At 37.4% G+C, this 22,663-nt stretch overlaps 1 pseudogene across 1 annotated transcript; it reads left to right on the top strand.

Moving 5' to 3' along the window:
• The first annotated feature begins 362 nt into the window (after nt 1-362).
• Nucleotides 363-12,227, top strand: LOC309660382 (ZZ-type zinc finger-containing protein 3 pseudogene; annotated as a pseudogene). Its single transcript has 3 exons — nt 363-391; nt 9,311-9,460; nt 10,040-12,227. The product of its transcript is annotated as a ZZ-type zinc finger-containing protein 3 pseudogene (transcript).
• Nucleotides 12,228-22,663: the final 10,436 nt, after the last annotated feature.

Below are 22,663 nucleotides of genomic sequence, written 5' to 3'. Positions count from 1 at the left end.
CATGGAAGAATCTTTTGTGGCAGTGGTGACAATGGTTGCAGACATAAGATCAGATTTACATAGTTAACAAAGGCATTCCTTCATTCATATCCCAGGGCGTGCTTTCAATAGGCTTCTAATGGGAAGCTACCGGGCATACCATGATTCTCAGAAAGCTTACATTACAGTTTGCTATCACAGGACTTCACCTACATTACTGGGCTCAGGGAGTGTGTTTGTGTGTTTGTTCCAATCTTCCACTCACTGCAATAGCACTTGTGACAAACTGCCAAGTCTCTTGCTTATTATTCATAGTGCTTTATTGATTAGTTATTTACACAGAACACTTGTTTAGCGTTCCTGCCACAAATCATTTGCGCAAAATGGTAAATACAGCAAGGGTGGATTTAAGGTTTGGCTCCTCACCAGATTGCTAGGGGACAGGCAAAACGATCCTAAAGGCTTGCTGCTCTCATTTTCAGTTTTTTGGAGCCCTTATGGGATAGTGGAAAGAAAACAAGACTAGGTGTCAGATGTTCATTCAGGTCCTCATTCAGTATCTCTTATTCTTTGTGTGACATTGGGCACTTACTCTTTCAGCAGCTGTTTCTTTTTTGCTAAAATGAGAGTAATAATACTTACCACACCTAATTTACTAAAAATATTAAACAAGGCAAATGTAAGTGTTTTCTAGATGATACATTTTTATCTCAAAATAAAATATGATTGTTATCATTACTGTTTTTTCTTGGTTGAAAAAAGTATTAACTTGCTTATTGAGAGGAGCATTTTCTGCTGAGATACACTTCATTTCTAATGCTCTATTTATTATGACCATTTGTGAGTTTTCAACATTATTAAATTGATTTTAAAATGACAACGATAAGTTGGTTCTGGGTAAGTTCTTAAAATGTCAGCCCTCCAGAAAAGCAAAATATTATATTATGATATACATACGTGATTCTTAAGTAAAGAAGATGCACTTTTTTGTTTGTTTTAATCCAAGTAACAGTTTCTAATTAATGGGAGGAGATAATCTTGTCTAAGGGAAAAGGAAACTCTAAAAAGGTTATGTGTTCTGAGTGTTGCATAGACTTAAAATGTCATGCTTTGTTTGGTAGATACTGATATTGTATAACTTGTGGAAATCAGAAGTGGAATTAATGCAAAAGAAAGTGGAATTTATTGAATTCTAATGGGCGGTCGAGACCTAGTAAAATATATTTCTGCCAAGGAGTTTTGCTGCTTATCAAGGAGTTTATGGTAAGTTTTTTTTTTTTTTTCCACATCTTTATTGGAGTATAAATGCTTTACAATGTTGTGTTAGTTTCTACTGTCCAACAAAGTGAATCAGCTATATGTATACATATACCTCTATATCTCCTCCCTCTTGTGTCTCCCTCTCACCCTCTCTATCCCATCCCTCTAAGTCATCACAAAACACCGAGCTGATCTCCCTGTGCTACGCGGCTGCTTCCCACTAGCTATCTATTTTACATTTGGTAGCGTATATATGTCCATGCCACTCCCTCACTTCATCCCAGGTTCCCCTTCACCCCCGTGCCCTCCAGTCCATTCTCTACGTCAGCGTCTTTATTCTTGCCCTGCCACTAGGTTCATCAGTACCGCTTTTTAAAATTCCATATATATGCATTAGCATACGGTATTTGTTTTTCTCTTTCTGACTTACTTCATTCTGTATGAGAGATTCTAGGTCCATCCATCTCATTACAAATAACTCAATTTCGTTCCGTCTTATGGCTGAGTAATATTCCATTGTATATATATATTCTTCATCCATTCATCTGTTGATGGACATTTAGGTTGTTTCCATGTCCTGGCTATTGTAAATAGTGCGGCTATGAACATTGCAGTACGTGTATCTTTTTGAATTATGGTTTTCTCATTGTATATGCCCAGTAGTGGGATTGCTGAGTCATATGAGAGTTCTAATTTAATTTTTTAAGGAACCTCCATACTGTTCTCCATAGTGGCTGTATCAATTTACATCCCACCAGCAGTGCAAGAGGGTTCCCTTTTCTCCACACCCACTCCAGCATTTATTGTTTGTAGATTATTTGACGATGGCCATTCTGACCGGTGTGAGGTGATACCTCATTGTAGTTTTGATTTTCATTCTCTAATGATTAGTGATGTTCAGCAGCTTTTCATATATTTGTTGGCCATGTGTATGTCTTCTTTGGAGAAATGTCTATTTAGGTCTGCTGCCCATTTTTGGATTGGGTTGTTTGTTTTTGTGATATTGAGCTGCATGAGCTGCTTGTAAATTTTGGAGATTAATCCTTTGTCAGTTGCTTCATTTGTAAATATTTTCTCCCATTCTGAGGGTTGTCTATTTGTCTTGTTTATGGTTTCCTTTGCTGTGCAAAAGCTTTTAAGTTTCATTAGGTCCCATTTGTTTATTTTTGTTTTTATTTCCATTTCTCTAGGAGGTGGGTCAAAAAGGATCTTGCTGTGATTTATGTCATAGAGTTTTCTGCCTATATTTTCCTCTAAGGGTTTTATAGTGTCTGGCCTTACATTTAGGTCTTTAATCCATTTTGAGTTTATTTCTGTGTATGGTGTTAGGAAGTGTTCTAATTTCATTCTTTTACATGTAGCTGTCCAGTTTTCCCAGCACCACTTATTGAAGAGGCTGTCTTTTCTCCATTGTATAGTCTTGCCTCCTTTATCAAAGATAAGGTGATCACATGTCCGTGGGTTTATCTCTGGGCTTTCTATTCTGTTCCATTGATCTATATTTCTGTTTTTGTGCCAGTACTATACTGTCTTGATTACTGTAGCTTTGTTGTATAGTCTGAAGTCAGGGAGCCTAATTCTTCCAGCTCTGTTTTTCTTTCTTAAGATTGCTTTGGCTATTTGGGGTCTTTTATGTTTCCATACAAATTGTAAAATTTCTTGTTCTAGTTCTGTGAAAAATGCCGTTGGTAATTTGTTAGGGATTGCACTGAATCTGTAGATTGCTTTGGGTAGTATAGTCATTTTCACAATATTGATTCTTCCAATCCAAGAACATGGTATATCTCTCCATCTGTTTATGTTATCTTTGATCGCTTTCATCAGTGTTTTATAGTTTTTTGAATACATGTCTTTTGCCTCCTTAGGTAGGTTTATTCCTAGGTATTTTATTCTTTTTGTTGCTATGGTAAATGGGATTGTTTCCTTAATTTCTCTTTCTGATCTTTCATTGTTAGTGTATAGGAATGCAAGGGATTTCTGTGTGTTAGTTTTGTATCCTGCAAACTTACCAAATTCATTGATTAGCTCTAGTAGTTTTCTGGTGGCATCTTTAGGATTTTCTATGTATAGTATCATGTCATCTGCAAACTGTGACAGTTTTACTTCTTCTTTTCCAATTTGTATTCTTTTTATTTCTTTTTCTTCTCTGATTGCTCTGGCTAGGACTTCCAATACTACGTTGAATAATAGTGATGAGAGTGGACATCCTTGTCTTGTTCCTCATCTTAGAGGAAATGCTTTCAGTTTTTCACCATTGAGAATGATGTTTGCTGTGGGGTTTTCGTATATGGCCTTTATTATGTTGAGGCAGTTTCCCTCCATGCCCACCTTCTGGAGAGCTTTTTATCATGAACCGGTGTTGAATTTTGTCAAAAGCTTTTTCTGCATCTATAGAGATGATCATATGGTTTTTATTCTTCAATTTGTTAATATGGTGTATCACATTGATTGATTTGTGTATATTGAAGAATCCTTGCATCCCTGGGATAAATCCCACTTGATCATGTTGTATGATCCTTTTAATGTGTTGTTGGATTCTGTTGCTAGTTTTTTGTTGAGGATTTTTGCATCTATGTTCATCAGTGATATTGGTCTGTAATTTTCTTTTTTTGTGATACCTTTGCCTGGTTTTAGTATCAGGGTGATGGTGGCCTCGTAAAATGAGTTTAGGAGTTTTCCTCCCTCTGCAATTTTTGGGAAGATTTTGAGAAGGATAGGTGTTAACTCTTCTCTAAATGTTTGATAGAATTTGCCTGTGAAGATATCTGGTCCTGGAATTTTGTTTGTTGGAAAATTTTTAATTACAGTTTCAATTTCATTACCTGTGATTGTTGTGTTTATATTTTCTAATTCTTCCTGGTTCAATCTTGAAAGATTGTACGTTTCCAAGAATTTGTCCTTTTCTTTCAGGTTGTCCATTTTATTGGCATATAGTTGCTTGTAGTAGATCATGATCTTTTGTATTTCTGTGGTGTTAGTTGTAATCTTTCCTTTTCCATTTCTAATTTTATTGATTTGAGTCCTCTCCCTTTTTTTCTTGATGGGTCTGGCTAAAGGTTTAACAATTTTGTTTATCTTCCAAAAGAACCAGTTTTTAGTTTTATTGATCTTTGCTATTGTTTTGTTTGTTTCTATTTCATTTATTTCTGTTCTGATCTTTATGATTTATTTCCTTCTACTAAGTTTGGGTTTTCTTTGTTCTTCTTTTTCTAGTTGTTTTAGGTGTAAGGTTAGATTGTTTATTTGAGATTTTTCTTGTTTCTTGAGGTGAGCTTGAATTTCTGTGAACTGCCCTCTTAGAACTGTTTTTGCTGTGTCCCATAGGTTTTGGATTGTTGTGTTTTCATTGTCATTTGTTTCTAGGTATTTTTTGATTTCCTCTTTGATTTCTTCAGTGATCTCTTGGTTATTTAGCAGCGCACTGTTTAGCCTTCATGTATCTGTGTTTTTTTTACTGATTTTTTCCTGTAATTGATTTCTTATCTCATAGCGTTTTGGTTGGAAAAGATGCTAAAATGATTTCAATTTTCTTAAATTTTCCAAGGCTTGATTTGTGACCCAAGATGTGATCTATTCAGGAGAACATTCAGTGTGCACATGAGAAGGAAGTCTTTTCTTCCCACTTCGGGTGGAATGTATTAAAAATATCAATTAAGTCTATCTGATCTATTTTGTCATTTAAAGCTTGTGTTTCCTTATTTATTTTCTATCTGGATGATCTGTCTATTAGTGTAAGTGGTGTGTTAAAGTCCCCCACTATTATTTTGTTACTGTCGATTTCTCCCTTTATGGCTGTTAGCATTTGCCTTATGTATTGAGGTGCTCCTATGTTGGGTGCATAAATATTTCTAATTGTTATGTTTTCTTCTTGGATTGATCCCTTGATCATTTTGTAGTGTCCTTCCTTATCTCTTGTACCTGACTTTTTGTTAAAGTCTATTTTATCTGATACGAGTATTGCTACTCCAGCTTTCTTGTGATTTCTATTTGCTTGGAAAAACTTTTTCCATCCCCTCACTTTCAGTCTGTATGTGTCCCTAGGTCTGATGTGGGTTTCTTGTAGACAGCATATATAAGGGTCTTGTTTTTGTATCCATTTAGCCAGTCTGTGTCTTTTGGATGGAGCATTTAATCCATTTACATTCAAGGTGATTATTGATATGTATGTTCCTATTACCATTTTTGAAATTGATTTGGGTTTGTTTCTGTGGGTCTTTTTCTTTTCTGTGTTTCCCACTCAGAGAAGTTCCTTTAGCATTTGTTGTAAAGCTGGTTTGGTGGTGCTGAATTCTCTTAGCTTTTGCTTGTCTGTAAAGCTTCTGATTTCTCTATCGAATCTGAATGAGATCCTTGTTGGGTAGAGTAATCTTGGTTGTAAGTTTTTCCCTTTCATCATTTTAAATATGTCCTGCCACTCCCTTCTGGCTTGTAGAGTTTCTGCTGAAAGATCAGCTGTTATCCTTATGGGTATTCCCTTGTATGTTATTTGTTGTTTTTCCCTTGCTGCTTTTAATATTTTTTTTTTGTATTTAATTTTTGATAATTTGATTAATATGTGTCTCAGCATGTTTCTCTTTGGGTCTATCCTGTATGGGAGTCTTTGTGCTTCCTGGACTTGATTGACTATTTCCTTTTCCATGTTAGGGAAGTTTTCAACTAAAATCACTTCAAATATTTTCTCAGACCCTTTCTTTTTCTCTTTTTCTGTGACCCCTATAATTTGAATGTTGGTGTGTTTAATTTTGTCCCAGAGGTCTCTGAGACTGTCCTTAATTCTTTTCATTCTTTTTTCTTTATTCTGTTTTGTGGCAGTTATTTTCATTATTTTATCTCCACGTCACTTATCTGTTCTTCTGACTCAGTTATTCTGCTATTGATCCCTTCTAGAGTATTTTTAATTTCAGTTATTGTGTTGTTCATCACTGTTTGTTTGCCCTTTAGTTCTTCTATATCATTGTTAAATGTTTCTTGTATTTTCTCCATTCTGTTTCTGAGAGTTTGGATCATCTTTACTATCATTACTCTGAATTCTTTTTCAGGTAGGTTGCCTATTTCATCTTCATTTATTTGGTCTTGTAGGTTTTTACCTTGCTCCTTCATCTGTAACATATTTTTTTGTCGTTTCATTTTTCTTTTTTTTTGATGGGTGGGGCTGTATTCCTGTCTTATTGGTTGTTTGGCCTGAGGTGTCCAGCACTGGAGTTTGCAGGCAGTTGGATAAAGCTGGGTCTTTGTGTCAAGATGAGGACCTCTGGGAGGCCCCACCCTGATTAATATTCCCTGAGGTCTGAGGTTCTCTGTTAGTCCAGCAGTTTGGACGTGAGATCCCACCACAGGAGCTCAGGCCTGACCTCTGGCCTGGGAACCAAGATCCTGAAAGCCATATGGTGAGGCAAAAAAAAAAAAAAAAAAAAAAAAAAAGGAAAAGAAAAAAGGAGCAGTACAATAACAAAGAATAAAAATCAAAATAAAATTAGAAAGATGAAAATATATTAGGAAAAATAAAAATGTAAGTGAAACAACTGTAATAAGGTAAAACAAAACCACAACAGAAAAAAGGGGGAGGGGAACAAGCCAAAAGGAGCAGAACAAAAAGTATAAAGAATAAAATAAAATTAGAAAAATAAAAGATTTTTTAGCAAAGAATAAAAATATAAATGAATCAACAGCAATGAATCAACAAGGTAAAACAGAACCCAATTCTAAAAGAGGAAAAAGAAAAAAACAAAAACCTTGGCTTTGGTGGGTGGAGTTTAGGCTGAGGTGGAACTTAGGCAGGGGTGGGGTTTAGGGTGGGGTGGGACCTAAGTGGGACAGTCTTTTAACAAGCATTATTTTTAATGTCTGCTCTGAACCTCTTTTAGGTACAGGGGTTGAGGAGATGAATAAGAATTATGAAAGCCTTCCTTCTGAAGAATTTATTTTGGTGAAGGAGATTAAAAAATTCTCTCATGTATTTTAGCTAAATACATACCAGTACATGACTTCTAGGGTCACACAAAAAGCTCTATGATTTTGATGGGTGCAAAAATGGAAGAGAGTTTTGATAAGGCAATTGTGTGCTCAAGGGTCAATTACCAAGATTTAAGTGGGTTATCTTCTATAACCAAATAGGAACTTACCAGAATGTTTCAGGACTAAAAAGCAAACCTAAAGAAATCATTGAGTCCAACTTGAAATACTTTATTTTTAAAAAATCAGTTCCTTCTCCTTAGAATGCTAAGACCCTCTCCTTCATCCCACTAACTCCTTCCTTACCCACCTTCTCCCAGACCCTTTGACTCCCCTCACTGAGAGACACACACCCCAAGATTTGCCTAACTCCTGGTGAGCAGACCTGTCAGATTGTTCCTAGGGTCCCAATCTGTAAGGAACTAGACATCATCATGAAAACTGTAACAAGTGAGAAAAAAATGGACTTACCACAGAGAGTAATGTTTATAGTCTGAAGGAACACTGAACACTGGAGGTGAGAATAAGGATGAGGTTCCCAAAGGCCAAAGACCCAAAGCAATAGAGTTCTAAATTACTTTCTAAGGACAGTGAGTCCAGACAAATGCAAGGAATATAATTTTCTGTGTGGAATATAAAAAGTTGGGGACAGAGCTGGATTGTTCAGGGCAACAGAGGAGTGGCTGGGTACTTCTGTGAGCATCACACAGAGAGTCCCTAGCCAGCTTCTGAAAATAAATGGTAATAGCCATCCTTGACTAGCACTTACTAAGTGGCAGGAACTGTTCTAAGTTTTTACACGTATTAACTCTTGTAATGCTCACAAAAATATCTATGAGGTAGGGACTAGTATTATGATCTCCATTTTACAGATGAGGAAACTGAAGTCCATAGAGTTTAAGTAACTTACCCAAAGTCACACAGATATTGAGTCAGAATTTGAACTTGGGCAACCTGAGTCCAGTCTATGCTCTCAGCCCCTCAACACGTTGACTGTTAATGTTGTCAGATATTTAACGACTATTTGCTTGAAGGAGCTTTCAACTTATTAGCCTATTCTGAAGACCAGCTTCTATTTATGCTTTGAGTATGAGTTGAGGTTTCCCCTTTCTTGAAGATGTCCTCCTTGGACCAAATCAGGCTATGTTGGGTATCCCCCGTTCATCCTAGCCACAAAGTCTAGAACTTCTTGCTGTCAGAACTGTGACTTACTTTTTGAATTCCCAATGCCTGACATAGCAATGGGAGCTAAAGAGGAGCTTGTAAAATGGCATGCTGCAGTAGGCAGGATATTTAAACATAAGCGATACTTAGAGATCCAAAGAAAATTGAGTATGACCTTAATAATTTACAGTTTATGACCATTCTGAAAAGCAGTTGGTATATGCGTTAAATTTACATTCAACATTATGATCATTCATTATACTCTTCAAAGTCTTCTTCAGAATTTACAAAGGAGACAAATAGTAACTTCTACTTACCTGTTAATGCTGTTAATGTTTCAGTATTAGATACTAAAACCACTAAAATGTTGCCCCCAGAATAATAGAATCTCCTTTATTAGTTAACATAAAACAAAACTCTTCTGCTTTCCTTTTGTAGAAAAGGAAATCCATCAATCCATTTATCTAGCTATTGTTTGACAATTCTCTGTAACCAGTGATACAGATTGAAACTTTTCGTTTCTTCCCATCAGAATTAATCCTGAGTCCTCTTGTCTCACAGGTAGCTGTGACCTTGAGAAATAACATGATAAATAATAGAATGTTGATCATTAATAATGGCTCAATATATTTCAACATTGGAGTTTCAAGCATTTGAAAAGGAAAAATTTTAAAGAAAACTCAGAATCATATCCAAGGTTATTAGTCTTTGAAGCTATAATGTTCTGTGTTTTGAACAGGTAGGTCCTACCTATGTCTTTGACAGCGCACAATGTGAAATAACTATGTGCATCATATTTTCACTTCCCTAAAAATTCTCTGTGCTCTGCCTGTTTATCCACCTCCTCAACCCATGCCCCAGCCCCTGGAAACCACTGATCTTTTTACCGTCTCCATAGTTGTGCCTTTTCTAGAATGTCATATAATTGGAATCAAATATTATGTTATTATTTAAGATTGGCTTCTGGCAGGAACGGGAGGCAGGGACCCACCTGGAAGCGCCCCAGCGCCGCTGTCCAGCTTCGGGCAGCGGCGGCCAGCCGAGCCAGTGCCGTGGCAGGGGCGGAGAGCGGCCACGGCGGCGGCGCCTCCCAGAGTGGCCTGCGGTGCTCGGCCCCGCCCGGAAGATATCAAATTGTGCTAGTACAACCATATAAATAATTAATACCTGAAGTCTCAGTGTAACATCGACATTAACAGTGATGACAGATAAATGCAGATGCTTGGGAATCAAATTCTAGGCAAAACACTTTTAAAAAACAAAGGAATTTAGGAAGTTCTAGTATTCTCCATGGCTGAAGCTGAGAGTCTGAAACCGTGATGCTTAAGCTCTATTCTAGATCATAGCTCCAACTCCTTCAGGATATAAGGAAAAGAGATAATATTTCCACAATGATAGCTCTTTGGTTGTACAGGTTTCCCAGTGAGTGGATCATGATGACCGTATTGTAGGGACTTGCCATAGTATGGCTGCTTCCCGATCTACTCGTGTTACAAGATCAACAGTGGGGTTAAACGGCTTGGATGAATCTTTTTGTGGTAGAACTTTAAGGAATCGTAACATTGCTCATCCTGAAGAAATCTCTTCTCATTCTCAAGTACGATCAAGATCACCAAAGAAGAGACCAGAGCCTGTGCAAATTCAGAAAAGAAATAATAATGGAAGAACTACTGATATAAAACAGCAAAGTACTCGAGAGTCATGGTTATCAGAGACTGTTACAGACGATTGCTGTACTCGAGGCTCAACGTTCTCAAGCAGTCCAGGACCTTGAAAGTTTAGGCAGACATCAGAGAGAAGCACTAAAAAATCCCACTGGATTTGTGGAAAAGCTCCAGAAGAAGGCTGATATAGGGCTTCCATATCCACAGAGAGTTGTTCAATTGCCCGAGATTGTATGGGACCAATATACCAATAGCCTTGGGAACTTTGAAAGAGAATTTACAAATCGCAAAAGACATACTAGGAGAGTTAAGCTAGTTTTTGATAAAGTAGGTTTACCTGCTAGATCAAAAAGTCCTTTAGATCCTAGGAAGGATGGAGAGTCCCTTTCATACTCTATGTTGCCTTTGAGTGATGGTCCAGAAGGCTCAAACAGTCATCCTCAGATGATAAGAGGACGCCTGTGTGATGACACCAAACCTGAAACATTTAACCAATTGTGGACTGTTGAAGAACAGAAAAAGCTTGAACAACTACTCTTGAAATACCCTCCTGAAGAAGTAGAATCTCGACGCTGGCAGAAGATAGCAGATGAACTGGGCAATAGGACAGCAAAATAGGTTGCCAGCCGAGTGCAGAAGTATTTCATAAAACTAACTAAAGCTGGCATTCCAGTCCCAGGCAGAACACCAAACATATATACTCCAAAAAGTCTTCAACAAGCAGTGCCCCCTTAATAAGCATCTCTTTAAACCTTCCACTTTCATGACTTCCCATGAACCACCAGTGTATATGGATGAAGATGATGACCAATCCTGTTTTCGGAACCACATAACACTGCTATGGAGGAGGCATCAGATGAAGAAAGTATTCCTATTATGTATAGGAATTTACCTGAATATAAGGAACTATTACAGTTTAAAAAGTTAAAAAAACAGAAACTTCAGCAAATGCAAACTGAAAGTGGATTTGTGCAACATGTGGGCTTCAAGTGTGATAACTGTGGCATAGAACCTATCCAGGGTGTTCGGTGGCACTGCCAGGATTGTCCTCCAGAAATGTCTTTGGATTTCTGTGATTCTTGTTCAGACTGCCTTCATGAAACAGATATTCACAAGGAAGATGACCAACTAGAACCTGTTTATAGATTCTTCAGCTGACCACTCCTAAGCATTTGGACGACAAACAAGGAGCCCCAAAGAAAGAAGATGACACCCACACAGCCAACTCAACTCTGGGATTATACAGGTGTTTCTGAAGCCCACTGACTCTTGCATCAGGACCACAGAATTTAACTTAGACTTCCTTATTTTCTGTAACATCCCACTTTGACAGCTCCAGGACTAGCATGGGACTCTTCTCTCTAGTCGTTTGGCAAATTATGTGGCATACGGACCTTGGAGAGTATTCTGATTGAGTACTATCAGGACAACTGCCACTTAATGGACAAAGATCTTTACAAAATGGTAATATTCAGTGTTGGAGCGGCTGTGTGTATGATATGCTTTAGACCCTAGAAGAAATCCTGTCTAGCCTCCCGTAGATATCAGCAATGAGAGATTCTGTTCTATGAAGGTGTGACTTCCCTCAAAGATGAGATGAGTATAGCCTCTGAAAAGTGATTAGCCTCTGTGCTGTCTCCAGCCAAGTCTGCTTCTCGCTATGATTTATCTCTGCCATCGTGGGCATGGTGAACTTCCTCCTAAAGGGGCTGGGAACTGGTAAGCTTACCTAAGGTATAAAGGGTGCATAGTATTTGCAAAGCAACAGACTTCTCCAAAATTTTATAGACAGCATTCCACATGGTACACATGGGACATGCCAGTGGAGACCAAAGCCAATGAGAATCTGTTAAGAGTCTCAGGACAAAAAGCTGAGCCTGAGAAAACCAAAACTAATGTCAATTTCAAATGCAACCTTCAGGCTCATAGAATAAGGCAGCTTTGATTACACAAAAGCAAAGGCAAATATATCAGCTTTTACAAAATGAAAAAAAAAAAAATTGGCTTCTTTCACTTAGTAGTATGTATTTAAGGTTCCTCCATGTCTTTTTATGGCTTGATAGCTCATATTTTTTAGCACTGAATAACATTTCAGTGTTTGGAGGTATCACAGTTTATTTATCCATTTACCTACTGAAGGACATCATGATTGTGTCTAAGTTCTGGCAATTATGTTCTCAGCAAAGCTTTAAGTAATTGTTGTTATTAATTACAACAATTAATTAATTGTATTAGCATCCAAATACATTTGAAAAGTAATACCCAAAAGTATGAAACATTAATTTTTTTTTGTCTACAGAAAATTCTTGGCAAGCACTTTGAACTTTTTGCACTGGTAAATTTGGAATCACTGTACAGTAGAAAGAATCCAGGACTTAGAGTCAGAAAATTTGTGTATATATCTGGATTAACCAGTGAGTTCATTCTCTTTTAAGTAGGGATGTGTGTTTGGGAAATTGACTTGATGTCAGAATTTTGTTTGATTACAAAGCCAGCACAGAGTACGTGATATTAAAGGAAGCTATCAATAAGACAGACATCTAACGGAGAAAGTTCTTTCATGGATTAATTTCCTGTGATTCTGGTCCATTCTTACTCTTGGTTCCTCTTTTTTCTAATTATCATGGAACATAGACTTCTGCTATGTCAGATGCCCCCTCCTACCAAGAATTTGGAGATAAGAAAAATAAAGTAGTTCTCTAGTGCATCATTTATTGGATGAGGGCAGAATGTCTCCTAGGCTTAATCAGTGTTATTAAAAACTCTGTAGAAGTACTACATTAACCTAAGACCCAGGGATAACACAACAAAGTAGTATTTAGAGAAGAGATTTTATGTGGCTGTGAAAGCACCATCATCCTGGAAAGAGAAAGAGAGAGCAAAAGAGAGATTAAATCAAGCCTGGCTGGGGTGTGCGTGTGTGTGTGTGTGTGTGTGTGTGTGTGAGCTCATACCACACACCCATTGAGAGGACATGCAGAGTTTAGGCATAGGTATTCATCCCACTTTCTACAGGGAAAGCAGATGCCCTCAGTATGTTAAAATTAATTCAGCATGATCTATAACCTAGTCCTGAGTTTAAACAGAACCTAGGCACTTAAAATGCTCTACCACAAATTATATAATTTAACAAATTATTCTATTGGCCAACCTTGTGAATTTAGTTAACAAGAGTCTGTCACCGGGAGGGGGGAAGTGTAAGCTGGGACAAAGTGAGAGAGTGTCATGGACATATATACACTACCAGATGTAAAATAGATAGCTAGTGGGAAGCAGCTGCATAACACAGGGAGATCAGCTCAGTGCTTTGTGACCATCTAGAGGGGTGGGATAGGGAGGGTGGGAGGGAGACGCAAGAGGGAGGGGATATGGGGATATATGTACATGTATAGCTGATTCACTTTGTTATAAAGGAGAAACTAACACACCATTGTAAACCAATTATACTCCAATAAAGATGTTAAAAAAAAAAGAATCTGTCACCAAGAGTTTGATGATCTATTTATTATAAAATCCCAAGTGATAAAAAAATGCATTTTTAGTCCTTTCAGAAGATGCCTTTTAAATATGTGAATATATATACCCAAATTCTTGGCCAATGTTTTGACTCTTGCAGCTTCTAGAAGACAAACTCTAAAAACAATATAAATTTTTAAAAGTCAAAAATAGATATTACATACTTTTTCAGTGAGTTTGAAGACAATGTTTATAAAACATTGTGTAGAATTTATGATTGCTGTGCAAATAAGTGAGGGCTGAAATCTCCCTGAATTCAGTTGTGGGAATAAAGAACCAGATGGTCTGGTGAATCTTCCCCATTTTTAATTCTAATTAATTGAGCATTTCTTTTTTCCTTTAACAGGTGTTTTATTTCCCCCAATACATACCACTGTAAATTTATATAGAAAAGAATCATAACTGAGAATAATTCCCAACTGCCCTGACTTCCTGCTAAAGAGGAAAAAGAAACATTTATACTCCTTTTGTTTAATGAAATAAATTTAGATAAGAGGATCTATCTAGGTAACCTGTGCTTTCATTCAGTGGTTCTGACATGAATTTGCTTTAACCAGATTTGAAATTTACCTCTCTGTATTACATCTTCAGGTGTCGATTACAACACACATTTGGATGAAAAATAAAATTAGAAGGATTTCAGCCAAGCCAGTGACTTCATAGCAGAGGTATAAAGTTAAGTTCTATTGGTACTGGATGAAGCATAGTTTATAAATGGGAAGGTTTACAGTGACTGATAATCTATTTGGTAGAGAAGTTGTATCAGGCTCTTGAGGGAAAAAAAAACAAAAACAAAACCCTACATATCTCTAAAAGATTGGAACTAATGCTAGAAAAGCTTGTAGCCCTAAGTCTTTCCTTTCGCCAATGAGAAGACAGCTTTCCAGGAAGGCGGTTGGAAGGTTAATGTATCTACATACTCTAGACTACAAACCAGCAAATGCATAGAAGATGACCACTGTGCTATTAAGCACTCTGGAAATGCTATCATGTGAGAAAGAAATAAAAGTGAGGAGGCCTCAAAAGTAACCTCTGACATTTGTCTTTTTTCTTTGACTCATTTTTCATGTTTTAATGTAGGCCTATAGCATATCTTACCTGGACTTTTATAATAGCCTTGCAATTTGTCTTCCTCTCTTGAACTTCAACATATCTCCAATCTATCACCCATTTTGCCACCAGAATTATCTTTTCTAAACTAGGAGTCTGTTAAAATTACTTCCCACATTGGTGTGGCAATCTATTGACTCTTGGTGAAAATCCTAACTTATTTGCCTGATCACACAAGACCTTCCATAATTTGCTCCCCAACTATATTACTATTTTATTCTTCCTTCTTTACCCTAACCCTACAATAATGTTTAACTACATGCCGTTCATCAACTGTTCTCAGCAAATGCGTGTCTCTGGTATACCTGTGAAAAAAATTAAATGCTATAAATTATATTTTTTTCTTCCCTTCTTCCTTCCTTCCTCCCTTCCTTCCTTCCTGCTTAAAAGTTTCTAGCTCTACAAAGAAGTTACAAGAATAGTATAACCTCTCATGGTCTCCTCACTTGGATTCAATTGCTATTAATACTTTGTCACATTTTCTTTCTCTTCATATATATGTTTTTCTTTTCCTCCTCTTCTTCTTTCTTCATATTATCGATGAAACATTTGAGAGTAAGTTACAGATGTCATGACCTTGTGTACCTAAATAGTTCAGTGTGTATCACTAAAGGAAAGGGTATTTAATTTGCATTACTCTAGTACAATTCCCAAATTCAGAAAATCCATAGTATAATAATATTTAATATAGAGTTTGTAATTAAATTCTGCCGATTTTTTTCAACAACATCTTTTATGACAATATTTTCCTGATCTTGGATTCAATCTAGAATCACACATTGCATTTAGTTGTCATGTTTCTTTAGTTTTCTTTAACATGGAACATTTCTTCAGCTATTTTGTTTGTACTTGTTATCATTGCCACATAACCCATTACTTCCAAACTTAGTGGTTTAAAACAACATTATTTCACAGTTTCTGTGGGTCCGGAATGTGGATACACTTCCCTCAGTTGGGTCCTCTGCTTCAGAGTCTCTCCTAATCAAGATATCAGCTGGGGCTGCAGTCATCTCAAGGGTAACTTGGGAAGGAACCACATCTCAAGTTCACTCCTGTGCTTATTTTTTTTTTTTTTTAACATCTTTATTGGCGTATAATTGCTTTACAATGCTGTGTTAGTTTCTGCTGTATCACAAAGTGAATCAGCTATATGTATACATTTATCCCCATATCCCCTCCCTCTTGCGTCTCCCTCCCAGCCTCCCTATCCCACCCCTCTAGGTGGTCACAAAGCACCAAGCTGATCTCCCTGTGCTATGCGGCTGCTTCCCACTAGCTATCTATTTTACATTTGGTAGTGTATATATGTCAATGCTACTCTCTCACTTTGTCCCAGCACTCCTGTGCTTACTGGCAGGATTTATGGACTGGTGAACTGGCAGCCTCAGTCCCCTCTTATTAGAGGAAGAATGGCAAATATGAGCCTTCTTGTGACTCAGACTCTCCTACATTTTATCATGCCATCCTTAGATTCATTCAGAGGTGACAGCAACTGTTTTCCGAGTTTTGCAGTGGATTCTGGCTGCTATCAGTAAACTTTGACACTCCTGGGGAGAATTTATTGAGACTAATTTCCATGGGAAATTATAAATAGGGCATTGACTAGTATTTGAGCTCTTTCTGTCCTGGATTGGGTAAAATGTTGATGAAAGTGACTCACTGGAGAATGAAAAATTACCCAAAGAAATATGAGACACTTTTGCAGGCAGATCCACCACCCTGAAAACCCCCTTAGCCCTTATGTTTGAAACAGATAATGAAAAGATGCTATTGTGAAAATGGATTAGCAAATGCCCCATAGTAAGGTAGATTTTTTAAAAAGCTGTCATCATGTGATTCAAGTCCAAGTAAGGCAAAGGGCCCAAATCCTAGTCTCAGATGGAAGTAATGTGGCCATGACTGCTGAATAAAGAAGTCTCTCAAAGCTGGAATAGATGATGTCACTAATGATGACTTTGCCACTCAATATATCGAGAGCTTTTGGTGGACAAAACATTGGAAATTCATTTGATTGGGTTGCAAGCAGTCACCACGTGGCACAAAATGGAAAGTGAATGCACTCACTTCCTGGTATATGGTAGCTCTCTCTTACCCCTTTATCCTGATTTTGGTCACTTTAAAAATAATAATACTCAGGGGTAGGACCAAGTTCTCCCTATCTCCAAGGTAGACTAAAGGTCAAATGCACCGATTTCAAAAACATCAGGAAAAGGAGAAACTCATATTTTTGTGGCTCTATTTGACACAGGTACCACAAATCAGCATCTTACTCAGTCCCATGGTAGGAGGGGGTGCCTAGATTCACCTAATGTAAGTTTGGGCAGAGTTCACAATATGGAAGGGAAACTAAGGTGACCTTGTAGAAGGGTATCTTTGGGCAAACTCAGTGAATTTTTGTTATTTCTTATACACCTGAATATATAATAGGGATTGATATTTATATGCTTTTATTTCTCCATTCCATCTGTGGCCAAGTGGATTCTCTCAACTGGACAGAGTCACATGTAGAGAAGTGATAGTATCTTTGTGGCCCCACAGTCTCAATGACAACTTTGAGCTACAAGTTTCTGTGACAGATGATTTTGCCAGTTGGAGACTCAAGCAAATGAAGCAGCCTCCATTTGGAGGTTCCCCTTGAGATTCTGGACTGATTGCCTCTCTTCCATGTCTAACAGTTATATCCACTTTGAAAGGCAGCTATTAACTTCCCATAGAAACACCTGACTCACGGGTTCCTGTTACTCTTCAGCCTGATAGTCTGATAAGATATGTCAACTTGAATACAATAAATATAGTAGGAAGGCCTCAAAATATCTTGCTCATCAAATGGAAATGGTATATCCAAGAATGCAGCTAATTTCATCCCAGAGGCATCTCAGCTTTACCTTGTGCACTTGGGAGAAAGTTTATTTTACACTCCACTGCCTCAAGCAAAGTCACTAGCTCAATGGAGCCCTTGATTCACAGAGGTCTCCTAAACACCTAGTCCTGGTACGCTGCCGGCTGAGCTAAACTGCTATTCACCAGTGTGTTCTGGGCTGCTGCAACTGTTCAACCGTAGTACTAGTAATGTAGAAGCAAAATTGATTGTGGTTGTTCCTCTCTGTGGGCAGAATTCAAGTCCATTCTCATAGCTCTGGCCATACTCCCCTGAAGGAACTTTGTTATATTTGATTCTGTTGCCCTTGGTCTAGCTTTTTGATCTTCCCCTTGGAAAACCACAGATTAGCAGATTTAAGATACTCTTATTCGGATCCATGAACTGTTGAAACAAATTGCAGCTGCTGATTGAACTATCTGGGTCACTTATATAGATGCCCATGGTATGGGCCCAGTTTTAGAGACTGCATGGATCTAGCTGCTGAACAAGGTTTCACTGCCTAGACTGCCATTGCTTTGGACACAGCAACACGTCCATCACGTGGACTGAGCACACATTATAGGACCCAATATTTCTAATGCAGCAGTTACCACTGAACGTCTGATGTGTTAGTTCTGCTAAAAGTTGACCCATTTGATCTGTGGTAAGAGAGGCCACACTGCAGGAGGAGGGGCCTCGATGGACGTATACTCAAGGGAACTGAAATATCTTCCATGATCCCTATGATCTATTCACAGGCATTTGGAATTGCTGAGCACTGGAACAACCTCCTCAAATAGGGACTTAAAAATATTTCTGACTCATCTTTCTCAGCTCCTCATGATCTACACAGTTTAGTAAGGCAATGTGGTCACTAAATATGGCTGTTTCTCAGAAAAGGAGCTCCTATATTGAAAACTGGTCACTCCTATTTTGAAAATTCTGGATTGCACCCTCTTTACTCTTGAACATGCTTCTTTCTTTCCCCTAACAGCAACCCAGGCTGGACTGTTTGGTTCGCCCTTCAAGTGGCCACCCAGACAAAAGTGTTCAAACTTAATTATGGTTCAGCCACCTGTATCCTTTAGTTGGACGGATGTGGGAATAATTTACTACTTGGTTGCATATGCTGCTCACTTAACATCCCTAATTAACACACAAGAGCCAAAGTGGGTGACATACTGAACCTCTGTAAGTTTTATGAAAATGCCTTTGTCCCTCTTGCACTTGAACTTTCTAGACCACAGGTATGGCATGAGCAGGGGATTGCTGAAAAAAATGTTACAGATATAGCAATGGGATACACCAACTTTGTGGCAATGGAGGTGAAATAATAACCCAGGTACTTGTGGAAGGAACAATAGAAACACGCAGAAAGAGATACATTAATGATCTTTTTCTTTAAGATCCACCATTGGCATCTTCCTCACGAAGGAAAATACCCTGACATGGCTCTTCCAAACTGTTGCAAGCACCTAACTTCAACTGGAAAAAATGATAAGAAATGTGTCCTTGACTTTAGCTGAAGTGATTGATGATACCTTTAGAGGTTCATTATTTTCCCTATCACAGTGAGTGAAGGGAGCCAGACACGCACAGGACACACTGTATGATTTCATTTATATGAAGTTCAAGGACAAGCAAAACGAATCTATAATGCTAGACGCCAAAATAATAGTTACCCCAGGGATAGGGGCTGTATTGATGGGAAGGGGCATGAGGTTATTTTCTGCGGTGATGGAAATGTTCTGTATTCTCATCTCTGCTATGGTTAAATGTAACATTCAAACATCTGTATACTTTAGACTTGTGAACTTTAATATATGCATGTTACCCTCATTAAAAATGTTTTAAAAAAGACTTCTAAGGGGATATCACGTTTTTCTCCCTTTCCATCTAGTGTCAGAGGTAAGAATTTCAAATTCTCATTGTCTGTGCCATGTGTTTGATTCACCCTTACTTCCTGTAGAGCCCTTTGGGGGTCCCAGTTTTATCTGAGAGATGTAAACTTGAGAGTTTCCTGAACTTCACTTTATGCTCCCATGTCACGTGTAGTCACCAAAGTGTTTTCTCCACGGTTTGGCAGACATTCTCAGAGTAAATGGCTATACAACCCTACACATCCCAGGGTTTGTTTTATTTGTTTATTCTGCTCAACATATCTCTATTTTCATGTCACTTTAAAATGAGTTTTAAAAGATGTGTGTGTATGTGCATATGTGTGAGTACATGGGCATTTCAAACACCCTTTATTCAGCATTATACAGTTTTAGTCAAAAAGGTCACTCTGGCTAGCGCACTCTGGCTAGTGCAGAGTTTGTACCAAGTACTAAGGAGGGGTCCACATATGGCTGGCTTTATTTTCCATTGCTTTTCTTTATGGAAGATGTTCAGCTGACATAAACAGAAGTTGGCCAAAATATTGCCTGTACTGTTAACTTCCAGTATAATTCACTTAAATGAAACAGGCTAACCTCAGTGATAACAGTTAACAGTTAAAATGTTCCATCTTAGGTTTCTTTTAAGTATTACCATTATGGTGCTACTGAGTGTTTTCTTTCGATAAAAAGAAAAATGCCATGGGCTGCAGTGTTCTTTCATCACTTTTCTCACCAGGCCCATTAATATGCTTGTAATACTAGTGCCAATTATTTTATTTGATAATGCTTATTATGGTATTTGTATATTTGTCTGCATTCCAATTTTGTTCATTAGTGTCTAAACTGCATCCATGAAATAAATGTAAATACTAATGTAAAAAAAAAAAAGGACTTTTAAGAGTTACTCTCTCATTTTTATTTTTCCTTCTGTGCTTTAGACCGTTTGTTTTCAGGCTTAGTTTGAGTGGGAGGTTTTTGTTTGTTGTTTGTTATAATGCTCTTGATATCTGTAGTCCTTGGATCCAATATAGCTATTTTGCAGATGCACTCCTGTATCCTCATCCCCCAGTCCAGAACCAGGTCCTATATTTACAACTGAGGGCTACTCTCCTGTGACAAAACTATGAAAATACTTATTCATTCACTGAACCCCAGATGGCTTGACCCAGGTCCTATGTGTATGGCTTTGTATTCTTTCTCTCAGCAACGCAGATAGACAATTCTACTTAAGTAATCACTACCAGTGGTCACAGTGTTTTAGACTTTCTCTTGTTGGTTGGAGCAGCCAATCCTGGCTTTTCATTTAATAGGATAAACATGGATTGCGTCACTTGACATACATATATACCCTGTAGTCAGAGAAATTAATTACCTCAGTCTGATTCTGGTACCAGGGTGTAGAAAACATTGGCTGAAGTCCACAATTGTCCCTGCAAATTTTTGTTTTGGTCAAACGCAAACTTGTTTCTGTTTAAAAATTTTTTTTTAGAAGTAGATTTTATCAGTTGTTGTGATATTTAAAGAGAAGGGAGCAACAAAAAGTATTACCTGACAGTGTGCCATCTGAATTAAAATACCTGCCTCTGGATTTTTGTAGCTGCTGATCGCTCCATGAGAAATGCACAGTAAACCATTACTTGGTCTTAACACTCTGACCAATTGAAACCTATTTTGCGAAGCCTTTCTCTTCTCATTTTCCTAGGAAGATTGAATAAGCCTTAACCTTAAATCCTTATTGCATTTTAAACACGCCCCTTTTATAGCTCTTATCATTCTGTATTGCCTTGTTTTCATGCATTTTTTTCCCTGTGAAATTCTGAGCTCCTTGAGAGCAGGTATCATATCATGTTCAAATCTGAATCATCAGTACATAACAATGTGCCTTCTGAATTAAGTACTCAAAATATTATCAAAATTAATTAACTAATTAATTAAACACCTCAATTTAATTTCCAGGATTTTATCATTTGACTCTGTACAAGTTCTGCTTTTTTTTTCTACTTTCTTTAGCAACCACCCACTGTACCCGCTAAGCTTATTGACTCATGTTTCCCAAACATGCTGTGACATGCTTATCCTTTACTTTGGGCTTTTCTCTTACTCGGAATGTTGTCTCCCTGCTTTGAAAATTGGTGGTGTATGTGTGGTATATTTAACAACTCTCTATTTACAGCAGTGTTTTTAAATCATGAAGTGCAATGAGCAATGTATATATTTTTAAAAGACATAAAATGAAAAGCCTCAGGGAAATTGTAGGGAAACTAAGGGAAGTGATGCAAACCTAGGTGACATTAAACACAAGTTCAAGTTTCATTCTGCTTGCATTGGTCTGAATTTCACCAAACTGTCTGATATATGCCAGCGTTTTAATGGGCAACAGAGAAATATAACTTATAATGTCTGATGTGCATCATGCTGTAGTTTGCTTTCCAGAGGTTAGAGGACTAAGGAGCTTATTTGGACTTTGCTGTTGCAAAACCACACAAATATTATGCAGACGTTAGAACATGCAATTTGACTAAAATGTGTGTTTATAAAACCATGTGTATGTTCCCTCCAAATATGATATTAGATAAAACAAGTACCACTAGAGCAACTTTGCATGTGTTTAAAGAGGATACCAATGTAGTGTTTGGATTCATCCCACACAGTTTTCAATTCACATTTTAAGAGTGTGGCAGGATACAACCAAAAATGGAATTTTGAAAGCTGAATCTGTTACTGACATGTATTTTTCTGAGTGACAGTCTTCAGATAAAGGAGGAAAATTCTCCTTTAAAAAAAAAATACATCACAAACACAAAAAAAAGAAAGCATGCCATAAGTAAACTCAAAAAAAAAATACATCACATAGGAAACTCAAAGTGATTGATCAAATTTATTTCTCCTATTAATTTTAGCAGCTGCATTTATGAAAGCCACATGAAAAATGAGATTTCTTTTAATTTAAGTTTAGTTAGTAAGACATGTCTCAAAACACAGGAAAATAGGTAAATTAGCTGTTTGGTTAAATGTCTGTTAACTATAGATGCTTAATAATATTTATCAATTCACTAGTAATTAATCTGACTAAAAAAAGTGTCTATGGATGAATACAGCATAGAAGTTTAAGCCTAGAGATTTTGAATATGTCTGCCTGGATTTAAACCCCAGCTTTACCACTCTTGGCCAAATTACTTATGTACTCTCTGCCTAAGGTACTTCTTGCATAAAATCAATATCTATGGCATAGTATATTTTTAAGTGAATATGGTATAGAATATATAGCTAATTTCATT

Source organism: Balaenoptera physalus (genome assembly GCF_965194825.1).
Source record: "Balaenoptera physalus genome assembly, chromosome: 4".
Taxonomy (NCBI): Eukaryota; Metazoa; Chordata; class Mammalia; order Artiodactyla; family Balaenopteridae; genus Balaenoptera; species Balaenoptera physalus.
This window is presented reverse-complemented; position numbering and strand designations above follow the sequence as displayed.